The 17,881-nt window shown below is 41.5% G+C and overlaps 1 protein-coding gene and 1 pseudogene across 1 annotated transcript in view; one reads left to right on the forward strand and one right to left on the reverse strand.

Annotated features, from left to right (window-relative positions):
• Positions 1 to 17,881, forward strand: part of AGBL1 (AGBL carboxypeptidase 1) — a 957,838-nt gene that overhangs the window by 668,330 nt on the left and 271,627 nt on the right. The window lies entirely within an intron of this gene.
• Positions 2 to 16,825, reverse strand: LOC139438226 (disks large-associated protein 4-like; annotated as a pseudogene).

Genomic DNA, 17,881 nt, shown 5'->3' on the forward strand with positions numbered 1-17,881 from the left:
GCTAAGGTTTTGGGCATACCTTGTGGGTGTGGCTGAAGGTCAGAGTGTACCAGGAGTCTTGTTTTACATAATTGGTGCCTTGGTGCCAGGGCAAGACTGAGACAGACCGCTGCAGGAGTGAGTGGGGGTGGTGGGGCATGCAGCTCTGTGGCATAGCTCTTGGAGACTCTGAGAATGTGCCATTGATGGCGTTGTAAGGGTGCTTTAAGTAGGGCATTGGAAGGCACTCTGCCTGGCCACCTAGGTCATCAGCCAGGAGTCTGGGCCACTGCTGTGGAAGGCACCACCCTTGCCATCCAAGTTGTCATTGGAGTTCTGCTGGTCCAAGATGTTGGGGCGACTGCGCTGTTTGGGCTCCCTGGCCTTGGCCCTCTGGTCCTTGCTCTCCTCCGTGCCATCTTCATTGCTGCCATTGCCACTGACTTTGCCTCTGTGCCCTCCAGTGAGATTGCTCCTTGAAGAGTCTCTTGACTGAGTGGACCAAGTGGCAGATTTGGCTGGTTTGATTGCCATGAGCCTTGGGGTCCCCACGGGGGAAACTGGCACATGCTGAAGCAATCCCAGTAGATCAACAGCTGTTTATCAATTGGTCCAAGGGATTGGTGGGCAGCCTGTTGATCTTGGTGACCTGGGCAGGGCTGGGGAAGGGGCATTCTTCTAGCACCTAGCAGTGAAAGTTGCAGTGGATGAGGGGGAAGGTACTGCTGGATGGTGGCAGCTGGTTACTGAGTGGGAAGAGACCATCTCTTGGCAGGGTTTGCTGCCAGGAAAGCTGGCCTCACTGAAGAAGTTTTCCAGGGGTGATAGGAGAAAGGTCGCGTGGTCGGGTCCTGTGAACAGGGGCTCACGTAGTGTCTGGACCACTGAGCAGTGGCAGGTGGCTGTCCCGGAGGCCTTTCATGACCATCACCCTGGTTCTATCTGAGCATGGAGCTACATGCAGTGGAAAAATGGGATGCAGTGAGAAAATAAGACCTAGGCAGTCATCGGCAAGTGTGTGTGCTGGACTGCGGATCAGCCACACATCCCTCCAGGCATTGAGGTGCTGGCAGAAGCAGCATGGGACAGGATCCTGCTGCTGATGGGGGGTCCAGAAACAAGATTCCTGTCACACACAGGGCCATCAGCACCAGGCAGAGGGAAGGGACTGCTTATAAGGTTGCTGGTGTCTGCCTGTACCCAGTGTTGGAGCGCACCAGATGCTGCTGCATGAGTGGCATCTGCATGGCCACAGCTACCAAAAGGCAAGCGGAGACAGCCAAGAGCTTTCTCCTGCCAGAACTTTAAGTCCTGTTTTCCCTGTCACCTAGCCTCCAGAGTGCTGGAAAGGGGAAATGGGGGATGGAAGCTGAAATGAGCTTTCATACTGTAAAACACCTTCAGGCTTTCCTGTCTTATGTGCCATTTTAATAAGGAAATGTTCTTGGCACTCTTGCCTTTTTTTACATTAGCGGGGTCCTTCCATTCTCATGACCCCTGCTTTCTGGACAGCATGGGGTACAGAGAGTTGGGAAAAATCCACTTAGCAGCACAAAGTTTGAAGCACAAGTATACTTTTAATGGTTTCTCCTCTGCCTTCCTTTATGAAATCCTCTTTCTCTTTTCCCTTGCTTCCTGCACCTCTATCTTGCCTCAGTCTTGGTTCACTGGACCTCCTTTGAAGAGCACCTCGTTACTGTCATGCCAACCTCTGCTACTTTGGGAATCCCCACTCTCCTCATTTATTAGTTTGACTTCTTTTGTGAATATGCTAAATTATGCATCCTATTTTTTCTATTAAATCCTAAGTCCCCTTTCGTCTGGCCTGGGAGAATTATTTCAGGTAGGGGAACAAAAACCATACGGGGACAAAACAAAGTGGGGAAGTCCCCAAGAACATCTGAGTCTTATCTTGCTGATCAGCTTTCTGGCCTGTAGCAGTTTGATATGGTTCATGAATTCCAAAAATAGAAATGGCTTGTGTTTGCAAACTGGTCTGTTCCTGGGCATGATTAAATTATGATTAGGACTTTGATTGGGCCATATCAGTAGGGTATTAATAAAAGTCACAGATAAAAGACTTGGCAGAGGACAGAGTTGGAGCTTTGATGCTAGAGTTTTGATGCTGGAGTTTACTGTTGGAGTTTTGATGCTGGAGTCTTGAGCTGGAGCCCTGGGAAGTAAGCACACAGAGAGGCTTGTTTGTGAGGAAAGAGAAGCAAGCCCTGGGAAGAGAGGAACCCAGGAAGCCTGAACCCTGGCAGATATCAGCAGCCATCTTGCACCAACTCGTGACAACATACTTTGGTGAGGGAAGTAATTTACATTTTATGGCCTGGTAACTGCAAGCTTCTACCCCCAATAAATATCCTTTATAAAAACAAGCTGATTTCTGGTATTTTGCATATCACCCCTTTGGCTGACTAATATAGGGCCCAAGCAGAGCTGGATTTCTCCTCCTCTTTAACATAAGCTTTCCTTGCTTCATGAGAGCTTCTGATTAGTATTCTGAAAGAGCGTTCTCTGATAGCATTAGTGGGAAACCAGGCTGTCAATTTATTTATCCCAGCCTCAGGGCAGAACCACTGTGTATGTGTAAAGCTATCAAGAAGCAGAAAATACTGTGTGTGCGTATATATATATATATATATATATACATATCGACTGAGGTGATGTTTAGAGTAGAAATCCATGCCCTGTGGGTTAGAAAAGTGTCTAACAGTCAGATATAAAAATACCAGAGAAAGACGTGGTGTTATTGCTAAATGGAGGTCACTTTTTCAGATGATATTGTAAATGGTTTCTCCCAGAAATTCTGTGCCCTGTATGGGTAATCACAGCATCATCTGTAGTAGACTCGCTCTGTCTGAACTCATGCCATTGGGAAGGGCATATATTTGTCAAGTGACAAAACAGGCCACTGGCCTGGGCCCTACTGCAGAGGGCAATAGACAGTAAGGCACTCTTTTTGGATAGTAGCTATGGTGACTGGGTGGGGAGAACCTGGAATTGGTGTCAAGGAATCTATATTTGGATTCCAGGTCTCCTGCTTATGGAGGACTTGCAAATAAGATGTGTCATTTCTCTCAATCTCATTTTTAAGGCAAAAAATATTAAAAATATATGATATGAGGGGTCATGCTTATGCACACCTCAGCAGGATCTCAGACAGCCAAAGTAGATACAACCCCAGGTAGTGGTGCTCCTGAGGGCTATGGACACACACAGGTTCTGTGGTCATGATAGATGGCTCTGGAATTCAGTGCCTTGCCAGTGGGCCCTACTTTGGAATTTGTGCTCCTGAGTGCGATATGGAGTTGGACTCAGATGTGACCTCTATGCATGCCTCTTCTGTCACTTTTACTGTGGTTGGCACTGGGGTTGGTGTGTGCTAAGGAGACTTGAAACTTGGACCGTCTTTGTGTCAGCTGCAATACCTACTACCCAGGTCAGCTAACGGAGGTGAGGATGGTCATCCGCCACACCAGGAACCGAGCGGGTCTACAGCTGCAAGCAGGGGAATTCCATCCATTAGCCATGTGGGAAATAAGCCCCCTCTCGATTTAGAGGTGGAGTAGACATCACCATTCCACGGTCCTCAGGATGGGGGAATAAAATATGGATTAAAGTGAACTTACTGGAATTTTACTGTAGAATTATTGTGACTCTAGCAATGGAAGAAATTATATCATTGATATGGAGACAATGGCCTTGGGAGTTGCTGAAGGCAAGGAGAGGGAAAAAGAGGTGTGATATTGGGACATTTTCAAGGACTTGAAGTTGTCCTGAATGATATGGCAGGGACAGATGCAGGACATTATATATCCTGCCATAACCCACTGGATGAACTGGGAGAGAGTATAAACTACAACATAAACCATGATCCATGTTGTGTAGCAAAGCTCCACGATATACTCATCAAATGCTCTGAATGTACCACACTAATGAAAGAAGTTGTGAATGTGGGAGGAGTGGGGTGGTGTGGGAAGTAGTGTATATGGGAACCTCTTATATTATTATGTAACATTTTGTGTGATTTATGTATCTTTAAAAAAAGATAATAAAAAATATATGATATGAGAGATATATTTAATTTAGGAGATGATCAGCAAAACTATCCAGGCTGGGCTAGCTTCCCTTTAATGTATACTCATAACATCTTATATCTTTTGTTCACAGTACTTTCAAAACTAAAAAAATCAATTGTGAATGTAACCTCTCTAGAGTAAGATCCAGTAGAGTAGGGGTCTGACTATCTGTTACTGCTGTGTTCTTATCCTGAGAATAATCCCTGGCATTTGGAAGGAACTTATTATGTATCTTGGAATGAATAAATGAATGAATGGATGATGGATAACTTAATCTTTAAGTGTGAAGAGAAATGAGGGCTTTTAGGGGTTTTCTGTGTCTAATAGACACTGAAACCTCTATTGGTGTCCTGATTCTTTATTTTGTCTCCAACCTAAATAAGATGAACCAATAATCTCCTAGTAAGTGTAGCTCATATTTCTAACTATTATTATCTGATTTAAGTCTTTAGAATCATCTCACAAAATGATATTATGAGCCCCTTTATATGAGCGTTAACTCTTGAGTTCTCCTGGACCTTGCTTCCAGCCACTGTTCTTCATTTGTATTCTACGACCCTGATTTAGAAACAAGGGTTCAACCCTAACCTGAATTATCCAACCCAAAGCTTATACTGGGGTATGGAAGCTGGTACTCCACAAACTGGAGTAATTAGGCTAGTGAATGTTTCTAATGTTTGCTCCATAGCCACCATTAATAATCAAGTACTTGTGCTTAGAGATTGATTTTTTTTTTTTTTTTAATTTGGTCACAGAAACTCTAAGGAGAACAACAACCCTCCTTGCAGGTAGGGGTGAATCAGTGAGTGTTAGACCTGGGAGTAGCTTTAGGAATGGCAGTCGGACCTTAACTTCCAACCTCTTTCTTTTATAATTGTGGTAACTGAAGTCTAGAGAGGTAATAGACTGGCTCATAATCCCACAGGATGTTTTAGATTGGACCAGAACTTTAATATAGGTCCTCTTATTCCTAGTATAACAGTATTTTGATTGGGACTTTCCTTAAATTTTGGAATTGCAGCCAGTGGAAAGAAGTAAGAGGCACAGACCATTCTATATTCTAAAGATAGCCCTCAATACGTAGACACCTTCCTCCCAGGATAATTAAGAAGAGATGGAATTGAGCCCACTGTCCTTTGCACTACATCTCCATTCCAAAATAGAGGAAGGAAGACTAGGGAAGGGGTGGGAGTGTTCATTAATTGCCCTCTGACAACTTCATACTTGAGGTGAAATTGCTTCCTCCTTCCTCTGTCCTCTAGAAGCCAAGTGTATGGGGAGCTCCAAGGTAGTTGGTAGTATAGCCTGAAGATGCCTGCAAGAAAGTAATACTGTCATGTCATTTTCATAATAAATGGATGTTGCTGAGATGTAGAACCTGTAGGCCCAACCTACAGTGGAGGGAGGGCAAGGCCCAAGAGGGCTCAACAGTGGGGGGAAATGGGCTGGGAAAGAAATTATGCTACCTCCCTGCTCCTCCTAAAAGACCTCCCTACAAAGAGAGAACAAGGATATCTTGCTTCTGTCACTGCATGTAATTCTTTTTCATAAATTTGGTGTGTTAAGCAGGAATTTTATATTTAGGCTCAGAATTACATGTCCTACAGTTAATGCTCTTTCATATGAATATTGTTGTGTCACTGACTATTTTATGGAATTTTTTCTTATTATTTTGCAGTCTCTAGTAGGGAAGAGATGCTTTAGGGTAGTAGACTTGCCAGCAAAAGAGATTCCAAGGCTGTGCTTAAGTTGATGACAAATTTAACTGCCTCTGTTGTGTATGATTGTACCCTAAATAGTCTTATATAGTGCTCACTAGCTTTATGTTGAAAACTTGAAGAAATAAATGGATAATGAATGAATGAATGACTGTATTTTTGATAGGAACACATCCTGCAGCATTTCCAGCAGTGAAGAATTAGATACTTAAAATTAGCCATAAAAGGATGGCATAGTGGAAAGCTTTAGGGCTCTGTCCCCTAGAGAAACTTTAAACAAGAACTTTCAGAACATCTTTCTCAAATCTCCAGAAGACAGTTAAAAGATTATAGTAATGGAGCAAGAGCTAAATCAAGAAAAAAGCTTCTTAAAAGTGATAGGACCCTGTGGTGCCCTGGCAGATCACTTCCTACCCTTCACACAATAACATTGAACTTGTGAAACTTCCTGGTCATGGTTCCAGAGGGAGCAGAGTTAATATTTGTGCACATACTGGGAGCACGTACATCTGGCCCAAATTATCTGGTGGTAATCTGCAGGACTTGCTGTCCCTGAACCTACCCTGAATGTAAAAGTCGAGCCATGGACTTCTCCTACAGAACTGGCTGTAGCACATAGAGTACAATGCCTAGGACCAAGAGGAGACTATTTCCTAGGGCAGAGGGAACATTCAAACGGTATAAATGGGGGAATTCCTAGGCCACATGCACATGCCTAGGATAGTCACATGCATAGAAAGGACCAAGAAGGGCCCTACACTTTGGCCTGGAGCTATTCTCTAAACTCATTGTAGGATAAGCCCTGAAATAAAGCACTCACTGTGGGTCAATCTGTAAAGACTGAGAAAGGTACTTTCTGTTTTATTTCTTCCTCCTCCTTCTGATTCTGCATTTGTTGTTGTTGTTGTTAGCATCTGGTAATCAAAGAGAGTACTTTCATAACACTAGAGGGATGCAAGCTTAAGTTATAGACACCAGAGTCTAAATTACAGTGGTACATTAAAATATCAAAATGTCCAGAATCCAATGAAAGGTCACAAGACAGAAAGTGATGGCCCAGGCAAAGGAGAAGATTAAAGCATTAGAAACTATCAATGAGAAGGACCAGAACTGGAACATACCTGACAAAATTTTTTTTAAAAAGATCCTAAATATGTTCAAAGGAAAATATGAGCAAAGAATTAAAATCAGGAAAACAATAGATAAAAGTAAAGAGGATATCAATAGAAATATGGAAATTATGAAAAGGAACCAAACAGAGCTGTAGATCACAATAACATAAATTAAAAATTTCCTAGAGAGTGTTAACAGCAGATTGAAAGTGGCAGAAGAAAGAATCAGAGACGTTGAAGATAAGCCCAAGGAACAGAAAAAAGAAAGAAAGAAGAAAAGTGATCAGAATTTGAAGAATCTGTGGGACACCATGAGGCAAACCAATATATCCATGTGGTACTCCCAGAAGGAGTAGAAAAAGAGGAAGGGGCAGAGAGATATTCAAAGAAATAATGTCTGAAAACTTCCCAAATGTAATGAAAGGCATGGATAAATACCTCCAAGACATGCAACAAACTCCAAACAGGATAAACCTAAGTAGACCCAAACTGCACCATGCTATAATTAACTGTCAAATGCCAACAACAAAGAGAAAATTCTGTAAGCTGCAAGAGAGAAGCAACATGTCACATACAAGGGAGCCTCTATGAGATTGTGATAATTTCTCATCAGAAACCATAGGGGCAAGAAGGCAGTGGGGTGACATATTGAAAGCAAAAACAATTGCCAATGAAAGATTCCATATCCAGTGAAACTGTCTTTCATAAATGAGGGAAGAAGAAGCAGATATGGCTCAAGTGATTGGGCTCCTCTCTATCCTATGTCCTGGGACCTCCTGATGAAGGCAAGCTGGTCCATGCCCACGGGGAGCTGATAGCCCATGTCCATGAAGAGTTGACAACCCACGTGTATGGAGAGCTGGCACAGCAAGATGACAGAAAAGGCAGACAAGCAGACCCAGAAAAAAAATACTCAGTGAATGGACACAGAAAGCAGAGAGCAAGCAGCAAGGAGGGGGAATAAAAATTTTAAAAAATTTAAATAAATAAAATGAGGGAGGGATTAAGACATTTCCAAATAAACATAGCTGAGGAAGCTCATCACCACTAAATCAGCCCTGCAAGAGATGCTAATGAGTGTTCTGCAGGTTGAAAGTAAAGGATAACAGACAATAGGTTGAAGCCACATGAAGAAATAAAGATCTCCACTGAGGGTAAACACATGGGTAAATAAAGATGCCAGTACTATTTTATTTTTGGTTAGTTACACCATTTTTTACTTCTTATATAATCTAAAAGACAAATGCATAAAATATAATGAGAAATCAGTGATTTTGGACTCAGTGTATAAGCATATAATTTGTGAGAAGAACTACTTAAAGGTAAGGGAAGGGAGGCATATACGAACATAGTTTGTGTATAGTGTTGAAGTTAATTTGCTATCAAAGCAAAAAAGTTTATTATACATTTAGGGTGTTAAATTTAAGCCCCATGGTAATTACAAAGAAAATATCAGAGAATGTACAAGCTTATACAGACAGAAATTAGAGTTCAAGTTACCAGGGGCAGAAAGCAGGGAGAAGGAGGGAGTTAATGCATAATAGGTGCAGGGTTTTTGTTTGGGAGATGGGAAATATTTAGTGTCGGATATTGGTGAGGGTACCACAATATTGTGAATGGGATTAATCACATTTAAAGGTATGCTTGGGAGTGGTTGAGATGGGAAAGTCACAATGACGATGAAATGCAATAGATCATCCTGGATGGGATATAGCTAAGTAGGAGAAAAGGCTTAAAGAGCCATTGTTGGAATAGGGAAAAAAAAAAAAAAAGGTGTGTTCAATTCCCAGTTCTTGTCTTGTGGGTATGGATCCATTGTAAACACAATCTCTTGAAGTTGTTACTTCAAGTTGTGGTCTAACTGAATCAGGTTAGGCTTTAATCCAGATTACTGAAGTGCTATATTAGCAGAATAAAATTCAAAGGAAGGAAGAGAGAGAGAAGAGGGAGAGAGAGGAGAGGAAAGAGACACCGCGGGTAGCAGTCAAAAGCTGGAAGTCAACAGTACCCTAAAGAGAAAGAAGATGCCACCATGTGCATTGCTATGAGACTGAAAAGCCAAGGAACCTAAGGATTACCAGCCAGCCAGAAGACACTGACCCCAGGAGGAAGTACGCATTCTAGCGTCTGAAACTGTGAACCAATAAATTCCCATCATTTAAACCAATCCTTTGTATGGTATTTGTTTTAGCAGCCAGGAAACTAAAACAGAAACTCAATGGGAAATATGAAAATATTGGAATATAGATTGTAAGTGCTATGCCAATGTGAAATTTCTGAAACTTGATAACGTTGTTAGGGTGGTATTTTAGTTTCCTGGGTTGCTCAAGCAAATATCATGAAACGGGTTGGGTTAAGCTCATGGTTCAAGGTTTGGAAAAAGTTCAAGTCAACGAGTCATGAAGGCTGTGCTTTCTTACCAAAGACTGTGATATTCTGGGGCTGGCTTCTGGTGATCTTTGGTTCTGAGCTCATCACATGGTAGTGCACATAGTGGTGTCTCCATTCTCTTCTGGGTTCTGTTAATGTTCAGCTTCTTGCTCCCTGTGGCTCTCTCTCTCTAAATTTTATTTCTCTTATAAAGGACTCCAGTAACAGCATTAAGACCCATCCTCATTGGGCTGGGCCAAAACTTAACTGAAGTAATTTCATTAAATGATCTGACTTAAATTGGGTTCATACTCACATGAATGGGTTAGGTTTAAGAACATGTCTTTCTGGAGTACATACAGCTTCAAACCATATACTTGCTCCTAGGGAATATTCATGGCAGTATTGAATATTCAGGGTGCATGGTATACACAACCTAAACTTATGATCAGAAAATGGACTGATGGATGGATGGATACAACAAAATGTGCAAAATGTTAAAAAAAATTGGTGAATCTGGGTATCTGGGAGTAGTGATAGGGCTTTACAGAAGTTCTTTGTCTGGTGTTTGTGCTATGTGTAAATATCCTGCAAGTTTGAAAGTATTTCAAAATAGAAAATTCAAAGTAAAATAACTTGGCCATAAAAGGTCCAGGTATTGTTAAACCAAGTGAGCTTCAGAGCAAGGCAATTCTGGTTTCAAATCTCAAGTCTGGTGCTTAGCAAGTGTGTATTCTTTTACTAGGTATGTGGTTCTGTATGTCCCCTGTCTTCTTGGTAGTAAAATGGAAATGATAATACCATCCTTTAGAAGATTGCGATGAAAATTGGAGATACTGCCTTTACAGTTGTTAGCCAATGCCTGATAGAAGGTGTTCAGTGGGAACCTCAAGATTTATTCAGCAAATACCAATCAATGCTTAATCTATACTAGAGTCTGAGGAAAGAGCCAGGATAGAATTATTCATAGGGTAAATCACTTTCCCTAAACCAACAAAAAATAACAATTCTCCTTGAGGAACTTAGTTTGGGAACTAAGGAAATAATTTAGAAGTCTTTGTTTTCAGAATGATCAGAATGCCCTAACTTTTCACTGTGTGCCTGCTTTAAAATCCATATATATTTGTCCATGTAATTATGATCTTTTAAAAAATGCAACTCAGTCTTTTTTATATGATCTAAAATGAATAAGAGGATTCAAGGGGACTGCACCTACAAGCTCTTTGGTGTCTCATGGTCATCAGCATAATAGTTTACTCCATGGTCAGAGGAATAGAAAGGAGCAACTGCTAGTCCAATTGTCCTGAAAATCCCTTAGAATCTTGTTTCCATCTGATCAGAAACAGTGGACCTCAAAAAGGTCAGCTACTGGATTTTTCATAAATAAGTTTGTATAAGGGACTGGGGGATCTGTGCAAATCTCCTAACTCATACAGAAAATCCACAGTGTTAGGGGAGATCCATGGTATAAACAGGAGTTAAAATTACTACTGAAGTCCCCAGATATAAAAGCTTGCTGAATATTAAAAAGTGTAGCCAGAAAAAAATCAGAATTTTCAGAATCAGAATCCACAGTGCGTCATCTCAGACCCCATCCAATGGAACCCCCTGGAGTGGTAAAGAAAAACCAAAGGCAACAAGTGAGAGGTAGATGCTTGGTCTAAAGTAACCATCTGAAATAGAGATGTGTTTTGCCACATCAAAAAGGCTGTTACTGGTATTCTACTATAGAGTTATTGTGACTCTAGCAATGGAAGAAACTGATCACTGATGTGGAGACAGTTGCTGAGCGCAGGGAGAGGGAAGAAGAGGTGTGATATGGGAGCATTTTCAGGACTTGGAGTTGTCCTGAATGACATTGCAGGTACAGATGCAGGACATTATCTGTCCTTCCATAACCCACTGAATGGACTGGGAGAGAGTGTAAACTACAGTGTAAACTATAGTCCATGTGCTATAGTGGTGCTCCAAAATGTATGCACCAAATGCAATGACTATGCCACACAAGTGAAAGAGGTTGTTGATATGGGAGGAGTGGGGGGTGGAAAATGGGAACCTCTTATATTTTTTCTTTTATTTTTTAATGTAACATTTTATGTGATCTATGTATCTTTTAAAAAAAGATAAAAGTAAAAATCAATCAATCACATGTTTATACATTAAAAAATATATATATAAAAAGAAACCTAGAGGTGAGAAGACCCAGTGATAGGAAACTTCACAAATCAGCAATTGTACATCTTCTTGCAAAGGGCCCTGCATCAGAGGGGAGTTGTACCTACCACATGACACTGAATCTTTCCCCTTATTACCTCTCCCTTGGGTCAAACCCCAGAGGGATCCAAAAAGCAGTAAGTGACTCTTCTTGCCTGTCCTCTAGCCCCATTCAAGTTGCTATTTCCTGCCAAACTTGACTAGAAACCTTGCCTTTGAACAAAGTTTTAAATGTCTGTGTACCTATTTCACAGGATATTTCTATTTTGATCTTCTTCTATATAGTTCATACAGGAGAAAGAGGAAGTCTGCTTCCATATTATATGGAAGAATGATGCTTGTGATGTACCTTCAAACCTCATGTGGGTTCAACCATTGGGTTATGGTAATCTTCCCTTTGAACTAGCAGCACACACATTGGTTTGCTGTTTGTTTTATACAGAAAGCAAAGGGAAATGCATGCTAAGACTGAAATAAACCAAGATTTTATAATTAAGAAAGTTCCCTGCGTCATTTCTTTCCAACCTCCTTCCCCTTCCATGTCCAAGAGGACCACAGAAAGTCTGAAGAGTTCCAGGTTCCTGATCCTTGTTCCAGGATTTACCTGTTCTGTGTCCCATTCTTTCCTGCCCCAAACTTCACTGAATGGTCATGTAGTTGTAATGCATTGCTAGGTAAAGTAAGACAGAGCATCAAATTTGCTTATTCATGGGTATTCTAAAGAATTATTATTACAAAGACTCTCAAGAATGGTTGGAGATGATTTGATGCAAGGAGAGTTTTTAAATTTCCATAAAATGAGACCCTGCTAAAGTCTAGGACACTGAAGGTCCAGGTGCTGAAGCCCAGGTGTATCTGTTGCCTCCTCATTGACACACACATTATCAGGGTTCTTTCTCCTGGATTTGGCGTCAGCCACCTTTTTTGCAGAATTTCATCAACATGTTCCTATCTTTTGCTACCTGCTGCTTCATCTTCAACTTCTAAGTCCCTTTCATTGTTGATACATCCCAGGACCTTAGCCAAACACAGGCTCCACGTAACTCAACACTCCCTTTTATAAGAATGAGAAAGCTCAACAAGGTTGGAGACAGGAAGGAGGAGACAGGACTGATTGGGAAGGGTTCCTCTGAAAAAGAAAACATTTCTCCCTGTTTGAAGTGAACAAAATCTGCAAACAATTATTCTGCTTGCTGGGTTTCCAGCTGTTCCCTCCTGAGTACTTGGTATCAAAGCCACGTGGGCCTAAGGTAGGACTGTATTCTCTGTTGCCAGAGCAATTACAACCTGACAGTGTTCAGCTCAGTTACTGTTTTTATTACTACTATTATTATTATTTCTCTGCCAATGGATTCTGAAGGTCCGTCTACATGGATGCCAACCCCAGGGAATTGCAAAGCCATAGGCAGTGTTTGTACTCCCTGCTTGGCAACTCTTGGATTGATAAGAATTTAACATGTTCCTTTATCTGGTAAGCAGAACCAAAAGTGTTTAGAATTACTCTGGCCCACAGGAAAGAGGATTCCTGCAGAATATGTCAGTTCTGCACTCTAGGCAGGGAGCAGGGGACAGGAGGAAATGCAGCCTCTTTATTTTCACCTGAAAAGATCTACATGTGCAGCTGGACCAGAGGCTTCCCGCCCTCACCTGGGCCAAGAAGCACGTTCAAGGAAAAACTGTTTGGACCTGTTATAAATTGCACTGTGTCCCCCTCCCCCCACCCCATATTAGTCAGCCAAAGGGGTGCTGATGCAAAATACCACAAATTGGTTGGTGTTTATAAAGGATATTTATTTGGGGTAGGAGCTTATAGATACTAGGCCATAAAGCATAAGTTACTTCCCTCAAAGTCTATTTGGAGCAAGATGGCTGCCAACATCTGCGAGGGTTCAGGCTTCCTGGGTTCCTATGTTCCTGGGGCTTGCTTTCCTCTGGCTTTAATGTTCCTTCCTTCCTGGGGCTGGCTTCTCTTTCCTCTGCATGCTGATTTCCTAGGGCTCCAGTTTAAGTCTTCAGCATCAAACTCCAACATCAAAACTTCAAAATTAAAAGCCCCTAACTCTGTCCTTGGCCATGCCTTTTATCTGTGAGTCCCCACCCACCAAGGGGCAGGAAGTCAATGCCCTAATCAGAACTCAGTCATGCCCAGGTACAGATCAAATTACAAGCATAATCCAATATTTCTTTTTGGAATTCATCAATTATATCAAACTGCTACACCCCCCAAAAGACTTGTTCAAGTCTCAACCCCAGGACCTGTGAATGTGAGAGGATTTGTAAATAGGATCTTTGAAGTTGTTACTGGTTAAGATGAGACCAAATTGGATTAGGTCAGGTCCTAATCCAGCGTGGCTGGTGTCCTTGTGAGGAGAGGCTATTTGGAGAAACATATAGAGGAAGATGGCCATGAGAAGGAGGCAGACATTGAGCTATGCTGCCACAAGTAACCAAGGAACACCATGAACTTTGGCCCTGGCCACACCTGGACATCTCGATTTCTAACTTCTGGCCTCCAGAATTGTGAGGCAATACCTTTCTGTTATTTAAGCCACCTCATTTGTGGTACTGTGTTGCAGCAGTCCTGGCCCACTAAGCAGGGTTTCCACCTAAAGCTCTAGACAACATATCCCTTCATGGTTTTGCACATGAGTAAATTTATGAAACAAATAAATCAATGAATTTCCTTTCAGAATAATCAAAACGCTTTGCTTTGTCATGTGCATGCTTTAAAATACACTGACATATATCATCATTTCAGACCTATTTGCGGTTTGTTACATACCATTTGCTGAAAAACAGAGCAAATTTTTGGAAGAATTAAGAAATTTTCTTTTGTTTTTTTCTTACAGTCAATGGTGTTAATAATCCAGTGTTGCTAATACGGTCTTCTTATTGACTTTTCAGTTCGAACATTCTTAAATTAACCACTATTTCTTAATTTACTTATCAACTCAATATGAGAGTTTTAAACTGCAATTCCATTGCTTTTAAGCCCTGAATTATTATTTTTCTCTGCATCTGGTCAGGCCTCATTTACTGAACTTAATATAAAGTTGCTATATTGCTTTGGTCAGATATTGTCTTTTGGATCATAACCTCAAATCATAACCACACATACATTTGCAAGCCTTAATGCATATTAGCCACTCTTACTGTTTCTGTTTGTTTTCTCCACTTCATCGCTTCCAAGAGTAATCCATTAAGCAAAGCTTGAAGGAAAAGAAGAAACATTTCAAAGAAGGAGATTTTTACTGTCTAGAAATACTCAGAACTTAAATACCTACACAAGCCAGGCAGAAACCATAAATTCAAGGAGTTGGGGAAGTATAAAACAATATATTCTTTACCACTTATATTACTATATTGGCCTAGTTATACCACCTTAAAGCACGGTGTAGGAACAAGCATTGTTGCTAAACAAAGCATGTCTGTAGGCATGTATGTTCTGAACTCCAGCCTAAGCAAGGGCAGTTATTGGAAACACTCAACATCCAATGTGCTTGCCATTTTCACTGTAGGTCCTGCCTTCACCTTATCTATTGAGTTTCTGGAGCCTTGATGATTGACCTTTTTTTCCCATATCCTTTCTATGATCCTCTAAATGCCTACCTTTGCACTCTAAAGGCTGCCCTCTGTGCCAGAAATGGGACTAGAGATGTAACAGTGATGACTGCCTTTTTGGGGGCGGCAGGCATGAGAGCCACCCTTGGAACATGGGGCCATGCTTCTTTCTTCACAACTCCCAGCACAAGGTCATCTATATGACCAAAGCTAAATAAATGTTGAATGGGTCAGTAGACAGCAGATGTTCATAATTCTCTGCTGGTGATGTTAATGCTGATCTAGTCATGTTTTAACTCTTTAAAGAAGTCCCTATAAAGAAGCCAGAGACACTTTCTCCTAAAAGATGCCAATGTGAAAATTTGCATGCGATTTGAGGGGAATCATCGATTGTCCCATAACCCCTACTGGTAGGTGAAACTCAGTTAAACTAATGTGGGGAGAGCAAGCATGGTCCCCAAATAAGCTGATCTAGGCTTCTGAGTTATGATGCTCAGGTCCTGCTGGAGTGCAGGGTCCACACGCAGGCCCTCTGTTTCCTCTGAGACTGTCACCTTGCTCCATCACACTTGCTAACTGATTTGTCCAACTAATCAAATGACTGTTCCTTTGGGGAAGATTTTTCTCTTCTTTGTTCTACATTCTGTGTTTTCTTTATTCAGCTCAACTTCCACTTTCTATATAAATTATATATATTACGAGTATTATTCTTATGTCTCACCATATTCAGTAACTTTACTTGATAGAAAAAAGCTCCAGGCTCCTTTAAATGTCTGTACTCAACATTTTGTATCACTGTGTTTGTTTTGTTTTGTTTTTTTCATATTATATCGACCAGGTAAAATTGGAGGAAAATAAAGGCTTTCATTTGGAAGGAAGTGAATCTAAACTAAGCAAAGATAAGTGGTATTTATATATGTGCATTTTTGCATAAGTAAGCACTTGTATGTGATATCAAATGTGAAAAAAAAAAGCCTGGATTTCTCATTTATGGAGCACTCTGTGCCTCTATGCCTCTGTGCTGGACAGAAGCATATTACATATCATTTAATTTTTTTATCAGTGCTAAAGAGATTGGGAATAATTTCCCATTTTAAGGATGAGGGAGTTGTGTTTTGAGAGGTTATATAATCTGAACTTGGCTATTTGGATAGGAAGTAGCAGAGTTGGGAATTAGACCCTGGTCTCTCTGACTTCTAAAAGATTCTCTTTGTACTACTCAAAGTAGAGAGTCCTTGCTGGGGGCTAATTCTGGAGACTCAAAGTCCACGAACTATGGACCCATTTGTTGCTATAATGATTTAAGGAGCTTGCTCCAGAATATAAATGCATAAGCACTTTCTTTATTGATAAAGTCAGCAGAACTCAAAACCTGTTTAGTTATATAATTAATTTACATTCTGGCTCAGGCCTCATTTCATCACAGATAAGAGTCCACAAACAAATCACAGGCAGGTACTAGTCTGGGGACCCCACTTTGAGAAGCAGTAGACTTGAGTATTATCAAAATGCCCAGCCCCAGCAACAACTAGGAGTTCTCTGGCCTGACCTGTGAAAGCAGGTCTGGTAGATCATGCTCCTGGTAGACACAACATCTGTACAAACAATGGGAGGGGCTGTTTCACTTTAAAGCTACACTGCCTTTTTGAAGATAGTTGTGATTTTTGTTTCCTCTTCCTTATGTCACAAGGAGACTGGGGCACTTGCCTGGGCTTGTGTGGGTCCTGATGGCCTGGGTCTTGGTTAGGGCTGATGTTCCACTGGTGTGTACCAGTATGACCATGCCGATTGTCAGGTATTAAAAAACTTTCCTATCTATAGGTTAACAGTCACTGCCTCATGCCCACCAAACAAGCTCCCACTCACCTCTTCACTTTCTTTTTCTCCTACTTCCATGATCCCCCAGGTCCTCACTGAGAAAAACTAAAGGAGGAAAGCCTAGCAAAGCATGACTGTGCTCCATTGCTATGGCCAGCCTCTGTTCTAATTGGGCATTGCCCTTGTCAGATCAATTTCTCAAAATGTTGTCTGTAACTCATAGTACTCATCCCCATCATTGCTTTGTGGAACTAAAGGGGAAGTTCAAAATTAGGTCTGAGAGAGCCCACAGAGGATCAGGGTTAGAAAGGTTAACACAGCTAGTCGTCAAATAAGGATAGCCTGAGGTTAGTTTCAGAAGCCAAGGGGCAGAGCTGAAGGATCAGAGGGCAGAGAAGGTGAGCACAGGGACAGGGATAGAAATAGAGGAGGAGGGCCACATCCTGCTCAGACCAGGGATGGTCTTGGGCACATCCCTCATGCCATATTGGGTGAGACCCCAGGGATTTTAGTGGGGCCATGTGGGAGGGAATGGGAAGTCTGGAAAGGTAGGACTCTGGGGCTCATAACTATAAGAAAGGGTGACTTTCAGAGCTCCAAAGCTTTTCTTAAACACGTAAGGTAAAATTGAAGGTCTTGTGAATTGAAACCGGCATTTGATTATAGTCAAGAGACTTTCATTTGTAACCTGGCTCCACTGGTAAGTAACTACATAACCTTGTGCAAAGCATTGTCAGTTGGGGCGTCTATAAAATGGAGAGTTAAGCTTGAGAAGATCCCTCCGATCTAATGATGCGGTCACCGATTCACTTTTACACATAGGCCAGGTCCCAGAAAGATGAGGAAAAGCAGTCACAGAGGAATTAGCTGTCTGCAGTGGTCACTCATGGCTTAGATACAAATTCTTCAACAAAGACCCAGGGAAGGTCCAGCACAAATGAAGGACCAATTTGAAATCCAGCGCACAACTTCAGCCCTGCTGCTCCAGTGAATATAGGGACCTTTTTGCAGTTACTAGGGA

The sequence above is a fragment of the Dasypus novemcinctus genome, chromosome 3, assembly GCF_030445035.2.
Source record: "Dasypus novemcinctus isolate mDasNov1 chromosome 3, mDasNov1.1.hap2, whole genome shotgun sequence".
Classification (NCBI taxonomy): domain Eukaryota; kingdom Metazoa; phylum Chordata; class Mammalia; order Cingulata; family Dasypodidae; genus Dasypus; species Dasypus novemcinctus.